This window comes from Astyanax mexicanus, chromosome 1, assembly GCF_023375975.1.
Source record: "Astyanax mexicanus isolate ESR-SI-001 chromosome 1, AstMex3_surface, whole genome shotgun sequence".
Taxonomy (NCBI): domain Eukaryota; kingdom Metazoa; phylum Chordata; class Actinopteri; order Characiformes; family Acestrorhamphidae; genus Astyanax; species Astyanax mexicanus.
The window spans coordinates 109,986,423-110,012,500 of NC_064408.1; the positions used below are offsets into that span (position 1 = coordinate 109,986,423).

The following is a 26,078-nucleotide window of genomic DNA, read 5'->3' on the forward strand; positions in this document are numbered from 1 at the left end:
AAACAATACATGATGCAATTTCAGATAAAAAACAGATTTATGTAGCAGGGCAGTGACACCCATATAACTTCCGCATAAGATATAAAAATAATATATAAAAATAATAATAATAATAATATATATATATATATATATAATATATAATTTTCATATATATAATATATACATTTCATGAAACAACTTTTATTGTTATAAACTGTTAATAAAGGTTGTTTCATGAAATTTATTTTTATAAACTTTTATTGTTATAAACTGTTTATATGTATATATATATATATATATATATATATATATATATATATATATATATATATATATATATATATATATATATACACATTTTATGAAACAACCTTTATTAACAGTTTATAACAATAAAAGTTGTTTCATGAAATGTATATATTATATATATGAAATTTATATATATACACACATATATACATTTCATTAAACAACTTTCTTTAATTTTATCTTTAATTTTAATTTAGTTGCACATTGATGTTTACATTTTTCATGAGATTAATGCTTAATACAAAGATGTTTAATGAGAAGTTGAATTGCTTGTTTCATACTTAAATATTTAATTTCAATTTAGTTGTACATTGATGTTTATATCTGTCATGAAATTAATACTTAATAAAAAAGTTGTTTTATGAGATGTTGAATTACTTATTTTGTATTTAAACATTCCATTTCAATTTAGTTATACAGTGATGTTTAAAGTTTTAAGGAATTTATGTCTAATGAGGTATGTTGAAATTTGTTTTATTAAAATACACAGTTCAAAATAGGATATTTTCACAGCTTGAGTCTTACTGAGAATAATTTTCAACAGCAAATACCACATTTTGTTCAATATTACTACTCCATACAAAACTCAAGAAGTACATCATTAGAATTTGTTATTTATTCACAGCATTCACACTCTGTGTTTGTTGTGTAAAGTGTTATTGTTAATTAAGTAGGAATCCTTGTAATGACTCTCTTTACCGAAACATTGACTCTCTTTACCGAAACACCATTCTCTTTACCGCAACACATATTTATTTACTAATTATTTTACTGTTATAAAACAAATTCTAGTTTATAATGGTATTTGGATAAATTGTATTTCTTCATAGGTCATCTGTACTAAATAAGAAATTATACATGTAATTTTTCAGTTAAATATCCTGAAAAGACAGGACATGAATCATGAAATCTGTTGCGGTAATGAGACAAATCATAAAATAAAAAAAAAATGGGAAACTTATAAATATAATATTTTCTGGGTTATATACACATATGAGCACAACTGTTAATAATATCTATTTAAAAAGTAACAAATGTGTAACTTTTAAACCATATCTGTTCTGTGTTATCATGTTGCGGTACTGAGAATGTGTGTGCTCTGACTGACTAAAATGGTGCAAAATATACAGAAAAAAATTATAAAATTAAAAAAAAAAGTATTTCTAAAAAGTTCAGACCCTAGTCTTGCATAACAAAAAGAAATTTTATATTTAAATGCCTTTTGAAATTTTTCAAGTGTGAACCCTTTTAAATCTGTTTTTCGTGAGAATCACCCAATTACTCGCATCTTCAGAATTTCAGTACTTCAGATCAGCTCAAACCCTCCACATATATCACACTCTTTAACCCTTAATAGGCTGCTGCTTTGTTGTAGTGTTTTCAGTTGCATACAGTACATTTATATTGATAGGCACATGGTGAAATAACGCTCTAAAAACAATTAAGAGACCAGTTTCTGAATCACTAAACCAGTTTCTCTGATTTTGCTATTTATAGGTATATGTTTGAGTAAAATGATCATTGTTGTTTTATTCTATAAACAGACAACATTTCTCCCAAATTCCAAATAACATTCTCATTTAAAGCATTTATTTGCAGAAAATGAGAAATGACTCAAATAAAAAAAGATGCAGAGCTTTCAGACCTCAAATAATGCAGAAAAAACAAGTTCATATTCATAAAGAGTTCAGAAACCAATATTTTGTGGAATAACTCTGGTTTTTAATCAGTTTTCATGCATCTTGGCAAGTTGGCATGTTCTCCTTCACCAGTCTTATACACTGCTTTTGGATAACTTTTACGCCACTCCTGGTGCAAACATTCAAGTCAAGTCAAGTAGTTTTATTGTCAATACTGCATATGTACAGGACATACAGAGAATTGAAATTACGTTACTCTACTTCCCAAATTTTACAGCAAGTACAGATAATAGATATAATAAAAAAGAATGGGAGACACTATGTGTACAATACAGCAGGGACACAAATAGACATATATGAGACAGAAACAAGGTGCAGTAGTGGTGGGGGTGAAACAGGATATATAAATATAAATAAAAAGAACTAAGATATATAATATAAAAGAGTGGGAGACACTATATGTACAATACAACAAGACACAATAAGCATACGTAAGACAACAGTGCAATATTGATTGTGATTCAGATGAAATGACAGTATAAATAGAACCTGTATTCTAGCAGTTCAGCTTGGTTTGATGGCATGTGATCATCTGTCTTCCTCTTGATTATATTCCAGGGCTTTTCAATTTGGTAAAATCAAAGAAACTCATAATTTTTAAGTGTTCCTTTTATTTTCTCCAGAGCTGTATACGTCTTTTATATGCACATATCTGCTGATATTTGTCGATAAATATTTAATACAATACAGACATCAAAACAGCATTTTAGCCATTTATAAACGCTAAATACAGTTTTTATGTGAGTAGTAGACCTATATATAATCCTGTTATTTGGCACTGAAATAAATGTGTTTAATTCTTTTTTTTATGGTGGGCTTGTGTTGGGAACAAAATAATGAGCTTTTATTTAATTAGCTAATTTGTGCCATCAGCCTTATAACCTAGCTTAGCCTAGCCTACCATAGTTTTAGCACTCTTTTAATCAGTCAGATTTTAAATGTGATTTTGCTTTTGATCAAATATTAAAACAAAAAAAAACATATTTTATATTATCGATTATATACAGTTTTTTTTTTACATACAACAATGATATGCTTCAGTGATAAATACTTAAGCAAATTATAAGACAGGATGTCTCAGTTCATCTCACCTGTAAGAGTTATAGTTATGTTCAGTAGTTTTACCTCAGAAATGGGGGCAGCATTTGAAGCTGCACGCCAAGTGCTTTAGGCTTTAGTCTAGAGCCAAGTTTGTTACTCTCAGTGCACTTGTCTCTGGACTAAAGCCTAAGCACTTGGCACACAGCTTTAGTTGATTTTCTGTTGCATGGTGAGAGCACTCAAAAATAGAGCACCAACTCCTGAGGCAGTGCAGTGCTAGGCGAGGTCATCTATACTGGTATATAAGTGGAAGAACAGGCGTATACTGGGTAAGAAAGAACACTGTTCACTCTTAGGCCTGAAATATACTTTATTTATGGACGCAAGCACAAATGTAAATGCTTTGTAAATGCTCTGTCCTTCTGTAGAAACTCAGTGTGTGGTTACATTACTGGTGGGTAATATTTAAGTAGAGCTGAAAGTATCTAAAATTTGTAGTCTATCTACACAATTTTTGTCATAATAGTACGACAGACAGACAGACAGAACTTGGGTAAAAAAGTATTAAGGTTGAAGTAGCTTAGCTAACATTACTATACTAACCAACCTTGTTTCAACACTGCAACACTTTTTCTAGCTAAAGTCAATTTGTTGACTTTAAAGAAGTAGGAAACTGATTAATTAAACTGATACTAAAGCCCAATCCCATTACTTATTTCTATCCCCAACCCTTGTTTTTGAGTGTAACCCTTCCTCTTGGAACAGAGTTACAAGGAAAAGGAGTGAAATCCTCCCCCGAACTACTGGGATAATCCTTCAAGCACGTATAACAAATATATAATTGTTATATAATAAGTTCAGTAACCTAGCTGCTGGTTAAATAGTTAACTTTTAAGGCTTTATCATTTGTCTTCTAAAAGGGTTCAGGTTATGCAGCAATTCATTCATATTGTTAATTCCTTAATTCCTCTGTGATGGGGAGCTGAAATTATCTTTCATTATCTTTAGTTTTATTTTATTTTATTCATTTGATTTTAAATGCTACAGCCTCTGCTTTCTGTTGCGCCATTCAAGGTGGATCGGGAAAGTTAGCTGGTTAGCTAACTAGCTACTGAGACAAACTACTAGCAATTTTTTATACTTGTTATAAAGAAAATTGTCATAAAACATGGAAGCTACACATTATTTCACTTTGTTATTGTAAATAAAGTGTAAAAATGAACTTAAACTTGCCATTTTCAGGCTCTCCCTGTTAGCCCTGTCCGTCACTGCCTGCCCGCTCTGTACACAGCAGCACTTGTACTAATTAAATTAAGTTTAATTGGTCATTGTTTGGTATAAATTATTCTGTCTTATCATTTTTTTAGATGCACATCAAAAGTGCTTTTTTTTTGCCATTTTTTCGACTGAATATGTTTTTGGTCCATCCCTAGTTTAAACCAGGTGCTGCAAAGGATTGTCCTTGTTTGGACATTCCTGAACTGCAGTGGATCTTTTGTATCATTGCAGAATTTAATGATGTGCCTTTTGTGGAATCTCCTTTCACACTAAGGATATCATACAATCCTACCTCCTACCTAAGGTATTTGAAAATCAGCTGGGCTTTTCCAGAGACTTCTGAAAGTGTGTGAGAGAGAGAGAGAAAGAGAGAAAGAAAGAGAGAGCGCCTGCATGGTACTGTCCTTCGATTCTGTATGTTATTTATACCCACTCATGCTTGGCCCTGCCTGTGGCTGTGTGTAGGGGCTCTGACAGCTTGTCCTTCTCAAGGGAGATGCATCCTCTCCATTTCTATCTCACGCCTGTGTGTGTGTGCCTGGCTAGCATAGAGTTGGCAGATGCTCATGTGTCTAACACGCTGCTGCATGGTGGGTAGGTGCCACGCTGAAGTGTTTGCACATGCTGTGATCCTGATTGATTCTCTCTCTTCCTTTGTTTCTCTTTCTCCGTCTTTCTCTCTCTCTCGCTTTCTTTCATTCTCTACCCATCCCTTATTCATACCCCTCTGTTTCCCCACTACTTTCTTACTGCATTTTTTCTACTTTGCTGCTCTTCAATAGACTTTTTTCACTTTTACAAGATGACTGCAGCAGAGCATTTGTTCCACTTGTGTAAACCAGTACAGTCACATCTGTTCTGCCTCGTTTATACTGCACCATGTCTGCCAGATCGTTTTTTCATTCAGCCTGGATTCTGCATGTTTCCACTGAACACTGCCTGTCAAATATTTGGGGACGTAGCTTTTTAGAATGGCAGCTCTGTCCGGTTTCATCACTTGTTATTTTTCTTTTCTTTTCAGTGCAGTTTTAAAGTGACAACTCTGGTTACATTGTGTTAACCTTTTATGAAAGAACTTGAGGTGTAATGGTATGTGTTTTTGGCGCAGATCATTACTGTGTTTTTTGTAATATAACGCACACTCAAAATCCTTTAGTTCTGTAATCCGGTGCCTCTTTTGTGTAAATTCTACTAGTCCTGTAGTAAGGAGCACAGGACACAGAAACACAGCAATGCAGCCACAAAATGTCTAAACGTTACCGACTGGAGTGAGTGATAAGGACCATCCCAGCCAACAGAGAATGTTCCAAGAATGTTTAGCAAAGTTTTGAAAGGTTTCCAGTAAGTTTATTCTGTAGTGTCACAAAAAAAAATTGTTACAAGAACGTTCTACAAAATATGAATTCTAAGAAAAAGTTCTAAGAACATCTTTAAAGTTTTAAGAACATTAATTATGATATTTGAAATACATTCTACTAAACAAAAAATTTCAATAACTGTAAAGCTCCACACCTGTTATTAGAGCTGGAAAGGAGGATGCAGAATGGGATGTTATACAAGCTCTTGAAGTTGTAATATTTGTAATATTATGTTGTACACCTCTTTTACAAAAAATCTTTGTTTTAAATCTTTATGGAGATAACATTATTTTATGGTGTCGCTTCATTAACTCTTTATAGCACCTTTTTCATTTGAACAGTGTATGTGCGAAGAACCAAATTTCACATGTGCAGATTCCACCTGCAGACCATAAACTGTAAGCTATTAGCAGGTTTGCAGCACGTCATGCTAAACTTAGCTCAAATTGATTGACTTCTATCTATAATGGGTGCATAGAAGCACAGGATCTTGAATCCTGACCTGCTTCTGTCAGACCAGAGAGTGTGATTTCAGTCCTGGCAGGGTTGGGCTTTAGATTGGAATATTTTTATATAACGTAAGTGGAACCAATTGAAACATTCCTCCTCTAAATGCAATCTTTAGTTTTTATTGTTCTATTTATCTCATGCTCCTGCACAATTTTTCTTTATAAATCATTGGTTGTTCGGATCAGCAAGTTCAGTTAAATGTATCATATAGCAAATGAACACAGTGATATTTGAGAAGTGAAATGAAGTTTATATGATTTACAGAAAATGTTCAATAATTATTTAAACAAAATTAGGCAGGTGCATACATACATACATAACCGCTTTTAAACTCTTCCTGTAGCTTCCAATGAGAGTCTGGCTTCTGGTTGAAGGTATTTTGGGCTATTCTTCTTATCAAAACATCTCCAGTTCAGTCGGGCTTGATGGTTTCTGATCATGAACAGCCCACTTTAAATCACATCACAGATTTTCAATAATATTCAGGTCTGAGGACTGAGATGATCATTCCTGAACTACTTACTGTGTTCCTCTGCATGACTGCTTTAGTAGATTTTAAGCAGTGTTTAGAGTTAGGGTGTGCTATATCATATCGTACACGATAACATCGCCAACATTTTTGAATATCGTGAACGATATTATACCCTGAAATATCGTGCAGTATCACCCACCCCTAATAATCACATCAGGGTACTACTTTTTTAATGTTTTTAGCAAAAGAAAAAATCACACTGTTCTTATTTCCCATTATAAATCTACTAGAGACATTTGGAGTGCATTATTATTAGTATCATGACATTCTGGATCATTGACTTCTGTTACAAATCTGATAAAATTATTGTATTTTTTTATATCTCAGTTAGTGGTGTGTCATATCATATCATCGTATGCAATAATGAAATTTAATTTTCATTTTGTTGCAGTAGTGTGTTCATGATTTCTTTTTTTTTTTTCCCAGTGTTTTGTCATATCGCCAAGAGTATCGTTATCGCGAAAATACCATGAAATATCCTGATATTATTTTAGGGCCATATCGCCCACCCCTAGTTTAGAGTAGTCATGTTGAAGTATCTCATAAGTTTTGGACTCATAACTCCTTGCTTTCTGAATACAGTTAAACTCTCAGAATAGTGTGGAATGAAACATTTTAGGCTTTTTCTTCTTGGGTAAAGTTACCATTTTGGAGATATTAGATTTGGATCTTTTGGACCATGACCAATTTTCTTGGCAAAAGCACTTTGAAGTTTTGGAAATGAAGCCCCTTATTGTAGAAAACCTGCTTTATACACTAGAGAAGACACTTTGAAGAACAAAGCTTGGCATTGAAAGAACCCATTACATGCTGGCAGGTAGTTTTGGCATGTAGTTCTTTTAGAATGTGCTTAACCAGTGACTTGAAGATAATAGCCACCAGTTCAGCAGAAAACATGTGTTTAATCTGATTTAAGAGATTAAATATGCATATTTCTGATGTCACACCAGAGCTGCTAAAAAGGACTATTCAGCAGTTACATGCAAATTCTTTCTCTGGACCCAGTGGTGGAAATTACCATTAGTATGTGAATTTCCAGCTACAGTAACTGGATCCATCTGACAGTTGCTGTCTTGTTTGTGTAGGTAGTCATTGCTGTATAGCACTCACTGATGCTCCACTACTGGATGCTGATCTATAGTGACACATTTGGGCTTAGCGTTCCATTTTGGCTGCGTTCATATTACGTGTTACTCGGCGACATATTTGCAAAGCTGCTGGGCAGTCTTTTTATACGTTATGCAAACAAGACCAGGCTTAAAATGGAAGGTCAAGTTACTGTTTCAGGAACATATTTTAGGGTTGTAAGTGGTCCAGTTGTTGATTTAATAATGCATACAAAAACTTGTTCTTTTTAGCTTTTTCTGGCTACTGCGCTTACACAGATCTCTAACCACTAGCATGTCAAGCCTCCTATGCATAAGTAGCAAGCTGATTTGTGTGTTTTTTTTTTTTAAAGGGTCGAAATTTATCTTTAACAGGGTTCCCGCGGATCCTTAAAAGTTTTAAAATGTCTTAAATTAAAATTGTCTTAGATTTACTGTAATTTGCTGTATATATTACATTTTTAGATGGTGCATTTAATGCCAGTAGGAAAGCACATACTAACATTAGCAGCAAGTTACTAGGGAAAGAACTATGATTTGCGTAGTGCTAGCTAAAATTAGCTGCGAGTTAGCTAATGTTACTGGGGAGAGAACTAAGGTTAGCGTACAGCTAGCTAATATTAACCTCAAGCTAGCTAACATTACTGTGGGGACAACTAAGGTTAGCGTAGAGCTAGCTAACATTAGGGGAGAGCTAGCTAATATTACTGAGGAGAGAACTAAGGTTAGTTTAGAGCTAGCTAATATTAACCTCAAGCTTGCTAACGTTACTGTGGAGACAACTAAGGTTAACGTAGAGCTAGCTAATATTAACCTCAAACTATCTAATGTTACTGTGGAGACAACTAAGGTTAGCGTAGAGCTAGCTAATATTAACCTCAAACTATCTAATGTTACTGTGGAGACAACTAAGGTTAGCGTGGAGCTAGCTAATATTAACAGCAAGCTAGCTAATGTTACTAAGCAGAGAACTAAGGTTAGCGTAGAGCTAGCTAAAAATTAGCTGCAACCTAGCTAACGTTACTGTGGAGAGAATTAAGGTTAGCGTAGAGCTAGCTAACATTAGCTGCGAGCTAGCTAATGTTACTGGGGAGAGAACTAAGGTTAGCTTAGAGCTAGCTAAAATTAGCTTTGAGCTAGCTAATGTTACTGAGGAAAGAACTAATGTTAGCATAGAGCTAGATAATATTAACAGCAAGCTAGCTAACATTACTGTGGGGAGAACTAAGGTTAGTGTAGAGCTAGGTAATATTAGCGTCGAGCAAGCTAACGTTACTGGGGATAGAACAAAGGTTAGCAAAGTTAACATCAGCGATAAGCTAGCTAATGTTACTGAGGAGAGAACTAAGGTTAGCGTAGAGCTAGCTAAAATTAGCAGAGAGCTAGCTAACATTAACAGGAAGAGAACTAAGGTTAGTGGAATTAACATTAGCGACGAGCTAGCTAACATACTAATGCTATTGGCAAATTAGCTACGTTACCAGGGAGAAAACTAGGGTTAGTGGAGAGCTAGCTAACAGTAGCGCTGAGCTAGCTAACATGTTCTTCATCATAATGGAAAAAAATTGAGAAAAAAAATTGATAACAAATGGGAAACTTTACGTTAAATTTTTTAATACAATAAATATTTATTTACTTAAGAAGTAAGAAGCAAGAACCCTGTTTAAACAGATCCCATGATGTTACATATTTTAACCAGTAACCAATTATACCTTTGCTATTAATGTCTCTGTTGAGGTGAAGTGTACAAGTTTATCATTGTGCACATATATGCTGCTCCATAAAACAGACAGATAGAGCTCACTTAATTTTTTTATTTAATGTGAACTGTCAAAATAGCCAAATATGTTCCTAACTAAATGTAGGTAATGTGAAATGCAGTCTTTGATTTATTACAGCTTTGCATTGTGGTTCCTTTAGTTCACCTCAGGGCTAGATCCTGTACAGTGTTAATCTACCCCATACTGTAAACTGGCCTAGATAAGCACAGTTTAATATTCTTAATGTATTGCTTTAGATTTGCCCTACAGCAAATACAGGTAGTTCTCCATTCATGTGCTAATGGTAGGTTAAAGTTTAATAATGTTCACAATCCGTAATCTTAATTGCTAATAGGAAAAACACACATTTATGGAATAACCAAGTGCATTGCTGATGACATTTGTTGGAGGAGAAAGGGAGAAGCTTGTGAAGAATGTAAATGTATTAACTAAAGCTTTTAATGAATGTAAGTGAGTCATTCTCAGGAATAGTGCCTTTATAAAGATTAAAACGTTAGTCATTCAATTCTGTAACACCCATTTAAGTTCATCTCATTCAGAACTGTGACAGGGATTTAGTTCTATGTGGCTAATGCATTTCTATGCTGTGCAACACTATTGTTCAGAACAGACCCTGTTTACACCAGGGAAGCATTTAAATGACAATCATTTGGCCAAAAAATATGCTATAATAAAACTAAATGCTATAAAAAAAACTACTCAAGTAATTATTAGTCATTACAAATATTTAAACTGTAGTCTCAATTCATTTATATTTACACTTTTCTTAAGCATTAAATTATAGTAATGTAGTTTAATAATGTATAAAATAGTGTCACATAATAATTATTTGACACAATATTTAACCTACTAACAATGTTTATTTCTGTCGTAAGCACAGAAATATTTGGGACCCCTGTTGTATTACAAACAGTTTTACAAACCTTTTAATATCCCAGCACAATACATTTACCTCAGCAGTGCTATTTTAGTCGTACAAGTACCTCAGCAGTGCAAGTCACATATTTACCTCCATTGTAGTCATGCAATTACTTCAGCAGTGTAATTGTAGTCACACATTTACTTCATCAGTGTAATTGTAGTCAGACATTTACCCCAGTACTGCAATTGTAATTGTGCATTTACCTTGGCATTGCAATTGTATTTATGCAATTTCCTCAGCAGTGCAGTTGTAGTCATACATTTGCCTCAGAGAAATGTAGTTATGCCACTAATGCATTACAGAAAATACTTTAACATAATGATTTATACAGAACTATGACTATTTTGTCTGTGTGTCTTGGGTGTGTGTACACTTGTATTTTGATGTGGCTTGTCCTTATACATATATATTTCTCATACTGAAGATGCATATGTGGACCAGGTACAAAGGAGCTCATAGTTTTTCCTCATCAGAGAGTTCTGTACATGAAACTTTGCCAAATATTTCGGTGAAAAAGTTTGTTAAGTAAGATCTTAGATAGAATCAGGGTTGAAACGTTGAGCTTGACTAGCTTGACCCGAAAGTGAAAATGTTCTAATATATAGAGAAGATGAGATAAAATCTTAGTGCTGTTAGAACTGTGCGGTCAAAGAGACATTGATGTCACTTCCTCAGAATGATGTGCGAAAGATCAAACCGTTATTTTTACAGCTGGAGAAATGGCTGTGTTACAGGGCTGAATAAGGGACTGAAGGACACCAGATCAAGAGTATTAAAATGAGTTTATGCTGCTTTTGTTGGAATAACTTATCTTTACTGCCCTGGAAAGACTTTATACAAGCTTTCTAAGGCTTTTCTATATTCATTGCAGTGAGAATTTGATTGCAAAGAGCAATGCAAAAAGAGCATTATTAAGATCAGGATGTGTGGTAATCACCACAGGGCCTTTCACAATAACTGTTTTTGTTTGGACGATATAGTGTGCCAAAGATTATTGTAGGAAAAGCAGTCATTGTTATTTTAAAACTGTTTAATGCCATTGATGTGAAGATAATATATTTATTGCATAAAAATATAATTACACCCGTTTAACAAGCAAAGCACATTTTTTGAGCAGTCTGTTTATTGAACTTTGCTACGCAGAACAAAAATAGGTATAAGACAGCAATACGTGTAATAATATACGATTAATGGAATCAGAATAAAAAAGAAAAGTAAGTTTAAAAAAAAGGAAATACAATAAAAATAGTAAGTGAATGGCATCCACACCAAATAATTAAGCAGTGCACTGATCGGGAGATTGCTGGTTCTAATCCTGGTCATGCAGCTTGCCATCAGCTGCCGGAGCACTGAGAGAGCACTATTGGCTTTGCTCTCTCTTGGTGGGTAGATCATGCTATTTTCCCTCACCGATGCGTTTCCTCCGAGTGCACTTGAGGAAAAAATGGGATAAAATTTTAAATAAATCTTAAAAAATAAAGAATATCCAGATTGATATCCAATATTGATATTGATATTGTGGTTATCCTAAATAAACAACACTATTTTCAGCATAAAGGCTTGTTTAAAATTAATATATACACTAATAATGCTTTTGAAAAGAAAAAATAATTGGCAATATCAAGATCAGCAAAAATGATGAAAAGTATTGGATAAAGCACCAGCATTCCAGGGAACACAGTTCCACTGCTCTCCAGTTCAATACTGGGGGCTTTATATACCTCTCTAGCACATGCCTGGCATTTATGTAATGTGATTAATGTGAGTTACGTTTTAGTGACTGAGTTATTAACATTAACCATATGTATTATGGACTTAAAGTGCACCAAATCATGAGGATTACTCACCTGTATTGGCTCCATATGTGCACACTTCCTCAAACAGCATGTGTATGTGTGTGTTCTGGGGTCTTTTGCAGCTGCAGCGCTTGACAGGATGGTACATAAAGCATGTTGAGATGCAGGGGTGTGTGTGTGTGTGTGAAACATCTGGAACAGTGAAAACACTGTACTGTTCGGGCAGACGTCACTGTGCTGTGCTGTGTGTGGATCAGGGTGTTGAGTACCGGAGGTTTAGAGAAGACCGTTCTGCAGTAAAGGTTAAAACAGTGATATGAACAGAGGTTTCAGTTATCAACTGGACTCTACAGCGCACCGCTCTGTTAATGACTCAACTCCTCTGTCTGAATCACTAACAGACTTTTGAGAGCTGGCGTTGTGCCAGCGTCAGACAGCTGTTATTCGTGTCGTCACGGCTAACTGAAGCACTCGGGACGGTCCGCTCAGGGCCCGTGTGTTGTTGAGGCGTCTGCGCCGTTTCAGCTCTCACAGGTAATTCTCTTCACTCCTTTTGTCTCCATAGCAACTTCCCATCTCAGGTCACTCCCCTGGCTCTGTGCCAGCGCTCCTTCACTTCACTCCATTGTCTGTCTGCTGTGCCGGGCTGCACAGTTTTCTTTATATTGTAACTGTTTTACTGAAATTCTTCATAGTACTGGCATTATAGAAGTGTGCTGTGTGTCTCTGACTGACCAATCAGAAATGTCTATGTATCTACCTCTATAGATATATCTGCCTGTATGTTTGTCTATATACCTGTATATATTTGTTTTTATCTGTCTGTCTGTCTGTAGACCTGTCTGACTGTCTCTGTAGGTGTAACACAGTGGTTCTATGTATGAATGCATCTGCCAGTTAGTCTCTCTCTTTATATACCCAACTGTCTGTCTATAGACCCATTTATCTATCTATTTGTCTATAGACTTATCTCTCTATCTTTCTGTTCAAATTAATAGATAAGTGATAAAAATCTAAATACATCAAAATAATCTACATCTTTCAGTCTATATACCCATTTATCTATGTCTATAGACTCATCTATCTATCTCTCTGTCCAAATGAATAGATAAGTGATACAAATCTAAATAAACTAAAATCTGTCTGTCTATAGACCCATTTATATATTTGTCTATAGACTCCTCTCACTATCTCTCTGTCCAAATAGGTAGATAAGTGATAAAAATCTAAATAATCTAAAATCTCTCTCTCTATAGATCAATTTATCTGTTTGTCTAAAGACACATGTATCTGTCTATCGAAATAGATAAGTAATAAACTCTAAATCTGTCTGCCTGTCTGTCCATAGAGAAGTGTGTCTGTCTATGTTGGCATTACCTGTTGATTCTGTCTATATAGTAGATGCATTTGCCAGTTATCCTATTTATAGAGTACATGCCTACCTGTCTGTCTGTCCGTCTGTCTGTCTGTCTGGGTAGATGTAACCCGTTAATTGTTCTATAGGTGCACATGACAATTAGTTTAGTGTAGGTCTTCTGACAGTCTGTCTGTCTGGCGGTCTGTCTGTTTAATGGTGTAACCCAATTATTTTTCCATCTATCTTATTCCTACACCTACTAGTTACTCTCTCTCTTTTTCTAGACCCAACTGTCTCTCTATCTACTTGTCTGTCTGTAGACCTGTCTTTGTTTTTATGGACCAGTCTGTCTGTATAGGTGTATCTCAATGATTCTATCCCTCTCAATTAATCAGTTATTGTCTATAGACCCAGTTGTCTGGTGACTAATTTCCAAAAATAAAGACTGACAATTATTTTTCTAAAAAAAAAAAAGAAAAAAAAGTTTAATTTAAACAACAAAACAGGAAAAGCATCTTACAACATATAAGGTCAAATAAAAAGGGTTTAGTCTTTTGACTAGTCTTTGGATTTTTGTATTTTGTATTTTTTCTAAGTTTCAAGTTTCACATCTTCAGTGCAAACACTTTTATGTGCATTCTAAAGTAACTATTACTTTTAAGTTGCTTAATTTAACATACTGCAAAAATCAATTAATATTGGTGTGAACAAAAGTAAAGGCTTGTAAAATGGGTTAATTAAATTGAATTATGCTCCAAATTTGCAAAAGAAAAATGCCAGTGAGAGTAATGGCTCCTGAATTATTGATGAAATTACCTTGCCCATTTGTTCTTCACTGTAACAGAATGTTCTGCTTTATAAAAGGACAAAAAATCATTTGCATCAAATTGGAGCAGAGTAGACAATTGTAATTGATTGTGATTAACTGCAATAATTTTGATTTGACAGCCTTAATTGCAACAAAAATTTCCATAATGAAGGAAATGTATTTGTGTGTGTGTGTGTGTGTGTGTGTGTGTGTGTGTGTGTGTGTGTGTGTGTGTGTGTGTGTGTCAGGAAACAGAATGCTGACTGTGTTTAGCTGGCAGTGTGTGTTCAGTGTTCCCGTGCTCTGCCGCTCTGTGTTGTTGTAAGCTTCAGTGAGGGAACATAAACTGTGAGTGAAAGCTGAAGCATCTGTGCTGCTCTTCAGACAGTGAGTCAGCAATCCCCCCTATCCTCTCCCCCCCATTCTCTACACACACACGCACAGTCTCGGAGGCCTTCAGCCTGCCGTCACACTTCCCACAGACATATGCCTGAGCTGAGCCGCTGAACTCGTCCCAGCTGCACACACATGAAGCCAACTTAGTGCTTCTCAGTCCCAGTTCAGTTCCATGTTCAGATCCTTTTTTTTTTTTTTACATGTTCTGTGTTTTATTCACCTCATTGGTCAATATGAGTCAAGCGTGTGTAAGCGTCTGCTACACTCCACACCTTCAAACTACATCTGATTATGGATGCAATCAGTATTTGGCTACAAAAAATATTCTAGCATTTTTTATTTTGCTTAATATTTTTGAGTTGCCAAATGTTCAGTGCAAGTATAAAAACAGAATCATATTTATACTAAAAACATTGACTTATTTGAGTTCATATTGCAGTGTTTTCTCTGGGATTCAAGTTTTTTTAAGCAGCAGAGGCAATGGAGTAGACCCAGGCTCTGCCCTCAGCAGAATTGCATATGCATATGCAGAGTGATGCTGGGTATAGAGCAGGGGGTGATGGAGGAAGCAAACAGAAAGAGCAGAGAAACGGCAGGTTTAAGTTCATTTTGTGTTTTACTCACCTAAATGCCAGTTTGTAAAAAGGCGAAAGACTAAGGAAACATGAAAGGAGCATGAAAAAAGCAATTTATTTAGGTAAGTAAAGCACACTAATTAACTTAAACATGTTGTTTCTCTGCTCTCCTTGTTGGCTCCCTCCCTCACTCCCTGCTCCATATCTATATGTTAGCTAAGCTTACTTACCCTTAGCATTTGTTTGTTTACCGAGAGTCTGTCTGTATTTCTGTCTGTAAATTTCACTCATGTGACTTGATTAGCACAGCTGAAATAAATTCTTGATTAGAATAACACTACTGGCATAAAAGTATTGTGCCGTGTTGTTGATAGGATCAATTTTAAATGAATTGTTAACATTGTAGCAAGAAAAAAAAAGATATGTATATATGTATGGAAAAAATAGAAAAAAAAAAACACTTGCTTGTTCATTTCAGTCCATTTCTATTCCTGATGCATTATCTTTTGGATATATGATGGTATGGATTTAATCACAGACCGTAAATAAAGGCTTCTCATTTCAGCTACTCACACAGACTTCAACTAAGGCTGCTCCTACCTGTGGAGTTTTTAATTGTAGCTCTTACTCAGACTTCAATTAAAACTTCTTGTACTTTTATAGACTGCACTGAAGCTTTAATTTACTAATTTACGTGGACTCCAACTATTAATCTTTTAATTTCCATTATTATAAGTTATACAATCCAGCTGCGCAATAAATTGTTAAGGAGACTCTATAATAAAGGCTGATTTATATTGAAAAAAAGAAAAATGTGTGGATATCACTCACTGTATTATTGTATCCCTCTATAAATATATATATATAGCTCTGGGGAAAAATAAGAGACCACTTAAAAATGATGAGTTTCTTTGATTTTACTACATTAAAAACCTCTAGAATACCATCAAGAGTAGGATGGATGATCACAAGCCATCAAACCAAGATGAACTGCTTGAATATTTGCACCAGGAGTATAAAGCATAAAGTTATCCAAAAGCAGTATGTAAGACTGGTGGAGGAGAACATGCCAATATTAATTAAAACTGTGATTACACTCCAGGGTTATTCCACCAAATATTGATTTCTAAACTTTATGAATATGAACTTGTTTTCTTTGCGTTATTTGATGTCTGAAAGCCATTGTGTTTTTAATAATACACAGTATTGTAAAACAGAACATTGCAGTAATTTTATATCATTATTTTCTTACAAAACATTTATTTGACTTGACTGGTTAAGCTGTGCTCTCTGAAATCGGTACTGGATTAATGATGAATAGTATGCATGGGACATTGAACGTGAGCATGTGAGTTTTTACTCACTTTACTGTTTGATTTGAGTCAGTCAGGCCTTCTAGGCACTTCCTTTTCTCCGGACCGCAGATCTCAGCCACAGTGGGCTGGTTTAAGCATTTTTTTCTGCCGCTCAGCTCCCCTGAGGGGATGGTTGATCAACAGTCGTAGTGTCGCAAATTGCCTTAAACATATGGTAATAAAAAGGCTCAGCTACAGCACGTCTAACTGCTTGTTTATCAGTCTGCTTCACTACATGTTTATCTGCAGTTGATTGCATACATGTAGACACTGCTATTCAAGTTACGTACATGTTGAAAGTGTCTTTAAATGGAAAAAGTGTTTGTTTTTTCCCGTAGCTGGTGTAGTTGTGTGGGTTACAACACCTCCTTTCCTGTAGCAGACCATGGTTTAATTTCCTGTCTAGACAAAAACACCACACTATACCAGTACGAGTCCCTGAATAAAACTCCTAACATTACATTCACCTACCTGTGGAACATATACTGATCTACAGTACGTTACTCTGGAGAAGCACAACATACAACTGGAGTAATTCTGCTCACTTCAAAAGTCACATGACCCAATTAAACATTCTGATAATTAAACAATATTTTAAAACATTTCCAAAAACATTTGGCTTAAGACCTTGAGTTAACCCCAACTGGTCTGAACACTTTCAACATGTCTCAGGTTAGCATTGTCAAATTTGTCCTGGCTTGTCATTGTTAGCTTTGTACCAGATTTGCATTAATAGCAAGGCCAGTTGATAAACCACATGTTATACAGTATTTTGAATATCCAAACATAATGGAAGCATGTCCACAGACAGATCTTGTACAGTAGTGTGTGTAAGACTTATTTAATTGACACAGACAGATAGAAGTGATGATAAGCTAATGAATAACACTACTTTTTTACAGCTCTTGACTCTGAACTGAAAATTGGAAGAGCCTTGTCAACCTTGAATAAATAAATATTGTGGTGATGTTTGATGTTAACATTATACTGGAATACAGCATAAGTGGGACTAGACTAAAAGCTAACCAGCCACAATGTGTTTAGTAGACAGCAACAATCAGGAAAATTACATTGGGTAACACTTCTTATGAACCCTGTATTCATAATGCCTTATGATTGCATTCATAGTGCATTATATAACATGCATAAAACATTATAATGACTGTAATAAGCCTGTATAATAACTCATAACTGTATAATAACTCATAACACAGCGACATTCATAACACATTATAAACTCCTAGTATAAGGGTTTATAAAGAAAGGGCTTATAATGCCTTATAATATATGTTCATAAGAAAATTGTACAATGTAGTGTTGTAATGCACTATAACACATATTTGGTATATTTTGGTATAATGCATTATAATATGCAGCTATGATTTCTCAAATTAAGATTTTATATAAGTGCGTAACACATTATAAAGCCTTATATACAGTCATATAGAGACTTAAAGTGAATTGAATTTTCATATCCTTTTAAAACATAAAGTAAATTGTATAATCCTATAATGTATTGACAGTAATGACTGTATATAAGGCTTTATAATGTGTTAGGCACTTATATAAAAGCTTAATTCCAAAAATCATAGCTGCATATTATAATGCATTATATCAAAATATACCAAATTGCATTTCACTGTTTTAACATTGTTCTTAACATTGTTTTTTCAGCGACAATAAAACTATTCTATTTAAATCTGTGCATTACAGTGCATTACAACACTACATTGTACAATGTTCTTATGAACAGATATTATAAGGCATTATAAGCCCTTTCTTTATAAACCCATATACTTGTATTTTATAATGTGTTATGAATGTCACTGTAAGTACTTATGAGTTATTATACAGGCTTATTACAGCCATTATAAGGTTTTATGCATGTCATATGATGCATTATAAATGCATTTATAATACATTATAAATACAGGGTTCATAAGAAGTGTTACCTTACATGGCTGTGGTACAGGTGTCAGGATGCTGTAAACCAGCCAGTATTAATAAGCCCACTTTATAAGAGAAACCAGTATGTTTCATTTCATAATCACATGCATACTCTTATGATGAAACATTGGCAGCTTAAGTCATTCAGACATTAAACAAAAGCTATGTTTATAAACAAAGACACATTCAGAAAAAAAAAACATTTAGGCTTTGTGTAGGGAAGCATTTACTTATTTTCTCTCAGATAACCAAGAGAGTATATCATAGGACTATCTGAATTTTGTATACATCTGTATTGTCCAGGACTGTAATGCATCGGCACTGTCTGTGTTTGGTTGACTAGTGTGTACGCTCCAAACCTTGCGCTGAACCGTGCCCTGGCTCTGCTCATGCCCGAGCGCGAAACAAGATGGTGTCAGTGATGCGACGCTCTTGTAAAGAAACAAAAGCACCCCCCTGCCTTTTGGCGCATATTTCTAAGTAAGTTAAAACGGTTTATCTTCACTTTTATCAAGAAGACTGGCTTCCGAGAGAGGGTGCTTTTCATGGCGGGGGTGCTGAATTTGGCACGGATTGTTTAAACGCAGTGTGAGTGCAGGCCAGCGGGAGAGTGGGGAGGGGGCAGAAACGTGCTCCAACACAATACAACCGAACTGTGGCGTACTGTGAGTACAAACTTAAAATTAGGTATATGGTGCAACATTAGCAAAGCCCCAGCAAACTCTCAACCTAAAAAAAAATGTTCCATGTTTTTCTTCCCCATCCCCACTGAACCCTGAAGCTCCTCACCAGGGGCTGTCTGAATTTTAAGATTGGTCTATGCTTGAAGTTTGTTAAAATATGGTGGAAATATAGTTTTGTAGATGGGATCAGCAATGTTTAGGTGAGGTTACTGGAGCGAGCTGTTGGCCACCAACTGTCTCTAAATACCTCACAGAAATCCTTTCATTGGTTTGGCTGATCTGGTGGCCGTTTGGATTCAGATCTAGGTCAGCTTTGCACTTTTTAATATAGGAACCAGTTAAGAAATACAGGAGCTCAAGCTCAAGTTCTCCCAGCCTGCAGAAACTGTCAAGCCTGGCAGTTCTGTGTTTACGAGTTACTGTTAAAGAAAAAAAGAAAAAAAAAAACAACTTCAGGCTCAAACGTGACAGCGTTGCCATAGTGATAGCAGCTGCCGAAAATTGGTCATGATCAAAGGGGAACTTTGGCGGTATCTTCTTTCTTCAGGGAGAAGGGAGAAGAGGCCAGATGATGCAAGATCTCCGCACCTTTGACTTCATTTTGGGTTCATAATAAGAGCAGATTTATACATTTTGGGCCGTTACCAAATCTGCTCATATATAGCTCAGTATAGATGTTGCAATTCAATTTGTACAGACCCAAAAATAATTGTACAAATGATGATAAGTAGAGATATTATCTTATATTAGTGGTGTCAGTTAATTAAACATCTGATCAGATTAATCACTACAGTATTCTCTTGCTAGAATGCTCATCCTTCCTTGTATTATTTAGGATGAAGAAAAACATGTCTAGTCTGGGCTAAGAGAGAGGAAGTTAGTCATGAGATTTAATCCATATTTTAAAATAAATACATAAAAATTAATAAAAAGTAATCTACCTTCTAAACTCAGCAGTAGCAACACTGTATTTACATCCCTAATTAAAAACGCTAATAGGTTAAATTATGGGAGGATGTTGGGGCCAAGCTTGGTAAAATGATTAACTGTTTCTGAATTAATCACATGCTGTTACATTGACATCACTATTTTAAATACTTTTAAAGTGGCAATCAGTATTGTTTTGTTTCTAACTAAAAGCAGAAGCATTTTTGTGTGGACAAGGGAGAAAATATTGTGTTTAAAGGCACCAGTGTGCTGGGGCGACCACGTACTTACATCACACCTACAGCCTCTAAAAGAGGATCTGGCTCAGTTTTACTGAACGCGAGCGGCTGGTGGAGCAATGGAGACTTCAGAAGGGGAAACTTAGAGCTCAGTAGCTCATTTACACATAGTAAAAACAAAGTGTGTAGTTGAACTGAAATTTCTGACTGAGCTCTCTCTCTCTCTCTCTCTCTCTCCATTACTTAACATAACCTGGAATCGCATTTATCTGCTCTAAAAGAAGACCGCATCACACCCTCCCAGTTTAAAATGATTCTTCCGCATGCTCTGTGCATTTACCCATTCTCAGCAGAGATGACCCTCAATCAAAACTTACCAACATCAGCTTTAAGCAAATCTTTTGCAGTCAAAGACTTTCTGAGTTCTAGGTTTTACTTTGTCATCTTCAAATGCTGAATTTATTTTCTGTTAAAATGCTTTCTTAGATCTTTAATGTAGCTGCCTTCACCCAGCAAAACTCAAAGTTGACACAATGTCGTCTACTTTCTTACAGCATTGCAACATCATTGTAGAAGGTTTAATCAGTAATAATGTTTCACACTCATTATTAGGTAACGTTTTCTCTTGGTAATTAGACGTACCAAAATTCCAGTCATGGTCCATCAATCATTCTGTGCATTTTGATGAAACAATTGGTTGTCATGACATTGACTCAATGTACAAATGGTTGTTTGCTGGGCAGTTGCTCCTTGTTTATGGGTCTTTCTGCTTGAGTTTTGACTTTAGTAAAATAACAGCATGTCCAGTTAGGTTGAAGTCAGGTGACTAACTCTGACATTTAGAAAAAATCACTTTTATGCTTTGAGAAGTCTATTGGGTTGATTTTACTGCATGTTTTGTGTTATTATCTATTGCCTCATTTTTCACCACAGGCCTAAATGGCTGTGAGCATGAAGCGCAAACATACTGGTAGCTTTTTTACACTGACATGGATCAGCACGAAACACTTCCAGCCATTCCATCCTTACACCAAAATCTACCCCATTGACTTTTTGCTGGTAACAAGTATTGAATTAACTTCCACAGAGTTGATTTACACTTTTTCCGAGGGTTTTTATAGCTCCTTTTATAACACTTTTAACATAGTTAAACATTTTAACACCTTGCCAGAGTTCCTTTTTAACTCACATTTGTATTTATTTAACTCCCTAAATTGTTATGCTAACGCTGAAAAGAGTTAAAAAATGTATTAGAAGAAGATTAGTCAATTGAAATGACTATTTAGCTTGTGTCTTTGGTTCCTAATACAGGATAAAACATCACTGCTAATATCCTGCCAGTGTATTTTTTTCCATTGTATGGGCCCTTTAATGCTGTATTGCAGTTCTCAACCATTTGTCACAGTTTATAGAACAGAAGATGGTAACTTGCTCTTATAGCCTATACCACATTGGCTAAGCAAACAACCAATATATAAAATATAATGGTATACCCAATGGAAGGTATCCCTGGTAGGCAAGAATACACATTAATGGCAAGTTAGGATTAGGGGGCACGCCCATTATGCAAATAATAAGTTTAATAGGGCAGAGATTAATTAAATAACTATGGAGTTAGGCAGTGAATATTGTTTTTTTTTTTGGGGGGGGGGGGGGGTTAACACTAAAATATTAAACTCTGTCAAATAACTCCAACACTGGACACCATTTAAATCTAAATGAGTTCAAATTACACTTTGAGAGTAAAAAAAAAACAAAATACAACAAAATGGTGTAATAATGTAATAACTCAACACATTGTAGCTTTGGACATCTTTATAAAGACACTTTTGGAGACAGTATTCATGTAGTTAACAGGGTTGCTCTTTCTATTACAGGTCCTGCTGCTGCTACTGGATCCCCCTCATCAGGACCCACCCTTGACTCTGCAGGTATGTTCACATTAACCCATAAAGTCGTTTTGGATGTTTTCACACCTGAGAGTCCAGATTCTGAACCAGACTCTGAACCAAGGTTGCTGTTTATCTGGTTAGTTTGTGTTTCATACAGCAATTTAGTGAACACAGTTTACTAATTAACTTAAGCTTAGCCTAGCTGTCATCCTCACCTGTGTGGGCTGTGGCTCCCTGTACTTTGGACTGATTGGTTTGTAGAAGCTTGTTCTAAAATTCAGTGAGATATTAGCTCTGACTCACCTTTGTATGGATGTGTGTCATGCAGCAGACTGAGTGTAACAGACTCCCTTCATATTCCTATTATTTATTATTTTATAAATAAGGATTAATCTTAAGTTACAGTAGATGCATGATGCTTATGCACACAAAAGGAAGTCCGATTTTGGCACAACAATTTTTTATTTTTTACTTTTTCTCTTGCTGAATTGTTGATGATAGCTTGCCTCAGCTTCCTGTAACGGGGACAAAATTACAAAATTTCAGTCCATGTATAAAAGTCATTTCAAACTGCAGACATACTGAAACAACACAAATGCTCCTTTAAGACAGATATGAAAGCACTATTAGAGTCCCCAAATCATCATAATCCCATTAAATAGCTTGTAGATTTTGTCTGGAACAAATTCACTTGTCTCTTGTAATGCAAATATAGATGTGTGAGTGCTGTTTAATAGATTCACTCTTTTTCAAATACAAAAAAAAGACTTCCAACAAGAGGATTCCTCTCTAAAAGCAGCTCTCAACTAAGTGAATGAAATTACCAGAAATTTGTTTTATATTATTGAGTGCGGCGCCGCTTTGGTTGATTTGCACAGCTCTGTATTGAAAGTACTCTGTGTAAGCCAACTTGTTCAATTTTTCAGATGTTGCCTTTATGTGGAATCTAAAAACCTCCCAAACGATACTCATACAGCTCAGACTGCATTGTTGCTGGAAGCCGCCTCTGTCCCGTTTCTTTTATTCTGGCTTGTGTATGCGTTTAACCAATAGAGAAATCTACTCAACAAGTGCTCTTTTTCTCATGGCCTGAGGTTCAGAAAGTTAAAGATCAGCAAGGTCTGTCTGTCAAAGAAAAATTCTTAAAGGAGTAAAGAAAAGGACATACACACACACACTCACACCTTTCTTAGAGTGTGTCTACTTTCAGGGGTGTGAATCTCTGATCTCTAAATGACATGCATTGCAAATCTTTAGGGAAATCATTGTTTCCATTGCAAATTGCTTTTGATTCACCTTAATGTCATTATAGTTAAATCACTGGATGCACAAATGTCACTAGAGTGGCTTTATTACAGTTTAATACTCTAACTCTGGGCTCCTGGCTCTGTTGTGGGGAGAACCCTGAGTGGGTAGGATGATTGTTCTGCCTTCATTACTCATTCCAGGGCTGGTAGAATTAAGCGAATGTGGTGTAGAGATGGGCCTATGCGCGACGGACATGCAAAACGTCGTAGGACAGGAATGAGTATCGTGTGCCATGACCTTTTTCATGTCCCGTGGAAGCTTTTGAACACTAGAGCTTAGATCGGGCCCAAAATATCCAGTCTGCCCCGGCCTGAGCCCTTGCATGTTCTGCCCAAACCCAACCCAACCCACAAACCGTCATAATGAGCCCAAGCCTGATTTAAACCCCACATTTTTTAAAAACATTTTCGGGCTGTTTGAATGAGCAAAATCTGTTCAGAATTATGTTAAATAACACTGCAACACCAAAGAACACCTGTTATTTGAGAAAAATTTTATTAAGAGCAGATCTCTGAGAGATTAAAACACCAGCACTGCAAACAAGCCACAGGCCTAAAATTCAGTAAATTAGGCTACAAGAATGATGTCTGATTGACTTTCATTTAATCTAATATAATTTAACGTGGTTTAAAATGGTAGAAAATACTTTTTAAACAAACAACTAAGTGCCTAAGTGGCATTCACTATCTAGAATTTCCCCTCAGGCATCAATAAAGTATCTATAATCATAAGAATCACATTGCCTTGCTAAGTTATGAGCTTTCTGGTGAGTGATACGTCCTCACATCTTACACAGGTATGAGTGTTCCCAAGTCAGTTGTCTCTGAGGTAACAGCATTATCAGCATATTTACATACTGCTGTCCCATGACTTTTGGCACATCAGAGTAATGAAGCACTTGAGAAATGAAGCACCTTCAGATTGATGCATCCTAATGCATCACAGTGTGCTTCTGCACCCCGTTCCCTTGTGGAATTTCAGTCAGCCCTGCCTGATCGTCACGTGAGATCCTCTCAAGGATTTGTGGGAATGTGGCAGATCAGCCTGGAACATGGCCGCCCCATCCACTCTCATCCCTTCCTTATCTCTCCATCTCTCGCTGTGTCCTCTGCTCCATCACTCCGCTCATCCCTCGCTCAGGCCCGCTGGATTAAGCCGGATTTAAGTACATGCCGCATGAAGAGGCTCCTTCAAGCCCGAGTGGCGTGGAGCGCCGCTAAGTTACAGAGGTCACGTCACGACTCCCTGCCCGGCCGGTCTCAGTTCGGCTCCGCCTGACCGCCTCTATTGCTCTTGGCACATGGGATTTTATTGCTGAAATGAAGCCAGGAGCTAATACTGTTAGTCCATTTTTACAGAGCAGTCAATTCAGAAGGCTTTAAAGAGAATATTAAAACAGAAAGAGACTGAGCGTCGAGAGGAGCCTGACCCTGATGCTGAGCAAAATCATTTCCCTTCCTTTAACACTTTACCTCACTCTTAATCAATGCCATGTCCAATCTAGTCTCTGGATTTTCACTGCTAGACTACAGTACACACAAACACAAGAGCTTAAGAACTCCATAGGTGTGTTTGTGCCCAGTAGGGGTGAGTTATATATGGCCCAATGATATCCCAATACTTCAGGGAATTTACTTGATAATGTTCTTGGTGATATGACTAATATCTAAGCAATATTTTATGAATTCATTTATTATTTTTATTTATTTGTATATTTATATTGCACCTTTCATACATGAAAATGCAGCCCAATGCTGCAAAATGCAGTGGTTCACAATGCAATAAACATGTACAAATGTAAAATAATAAGAAATCTAAAACAAATAAAAAATTAGAAAGTAAATGCTTAATTAATTAGTATTAGAATTAATTGTATGTATCAACAGGGGTGAATATTTATTTCTTGTTTTTAAACCAAAACATAAACAGTTATTCAGAAAATACCATCAAAGCTTCATTGTGAAAGACAGAAAATAAGACAAATTACACTGCTTTCAGCACTGAACAACGATTTTATCACAATATGGATTTTTTTTTGTTTGCTAATTATAATGTTATTGTTGTGGATATGATATGACTCTTCTAGTGCCCGGTTCTGATATCCCTTTTCTGCATGTGGAACCTGCTAGATGGCTCAATTTCCCTGAATTGCTGGAAAAAAAATCCACAGGAAAGAGGAACAGGTCACCCTTTCCATCCAGTGAGATCAGAGCCAGGCCAGTGATTTTCTGGCAGAAGGTGGCTGTGTTATCATTGGGAACGGAGCTGGAGTCCCG

General features: G+C 35.8%; 1 protein-coding gene across 1 annotated transcript in view; it reads left to right on the forward strand.

The window, feature by feature from the left end:
* The window catches only part of galnt1 (UDP-N-acetyl-alpha-D-galactosamine:polypeptide N-acetylgalactosaminyltransferase 1), a 218,950-nt gene that overhangs the window by 23,235 nt on the left and 169,637 nt on the right, over nt 1–26,078 (forward strand). Inside the window, exon 2 of the mRNA XM_049464310.1 lies at nt 22,480–22,533. The gene's annotated coding sequence lies outside the window, so the exon portion shown is untranslated. The remainder of the gene's footprint in view (nt 1–22,479; nt 22,534–26,078) is intronic.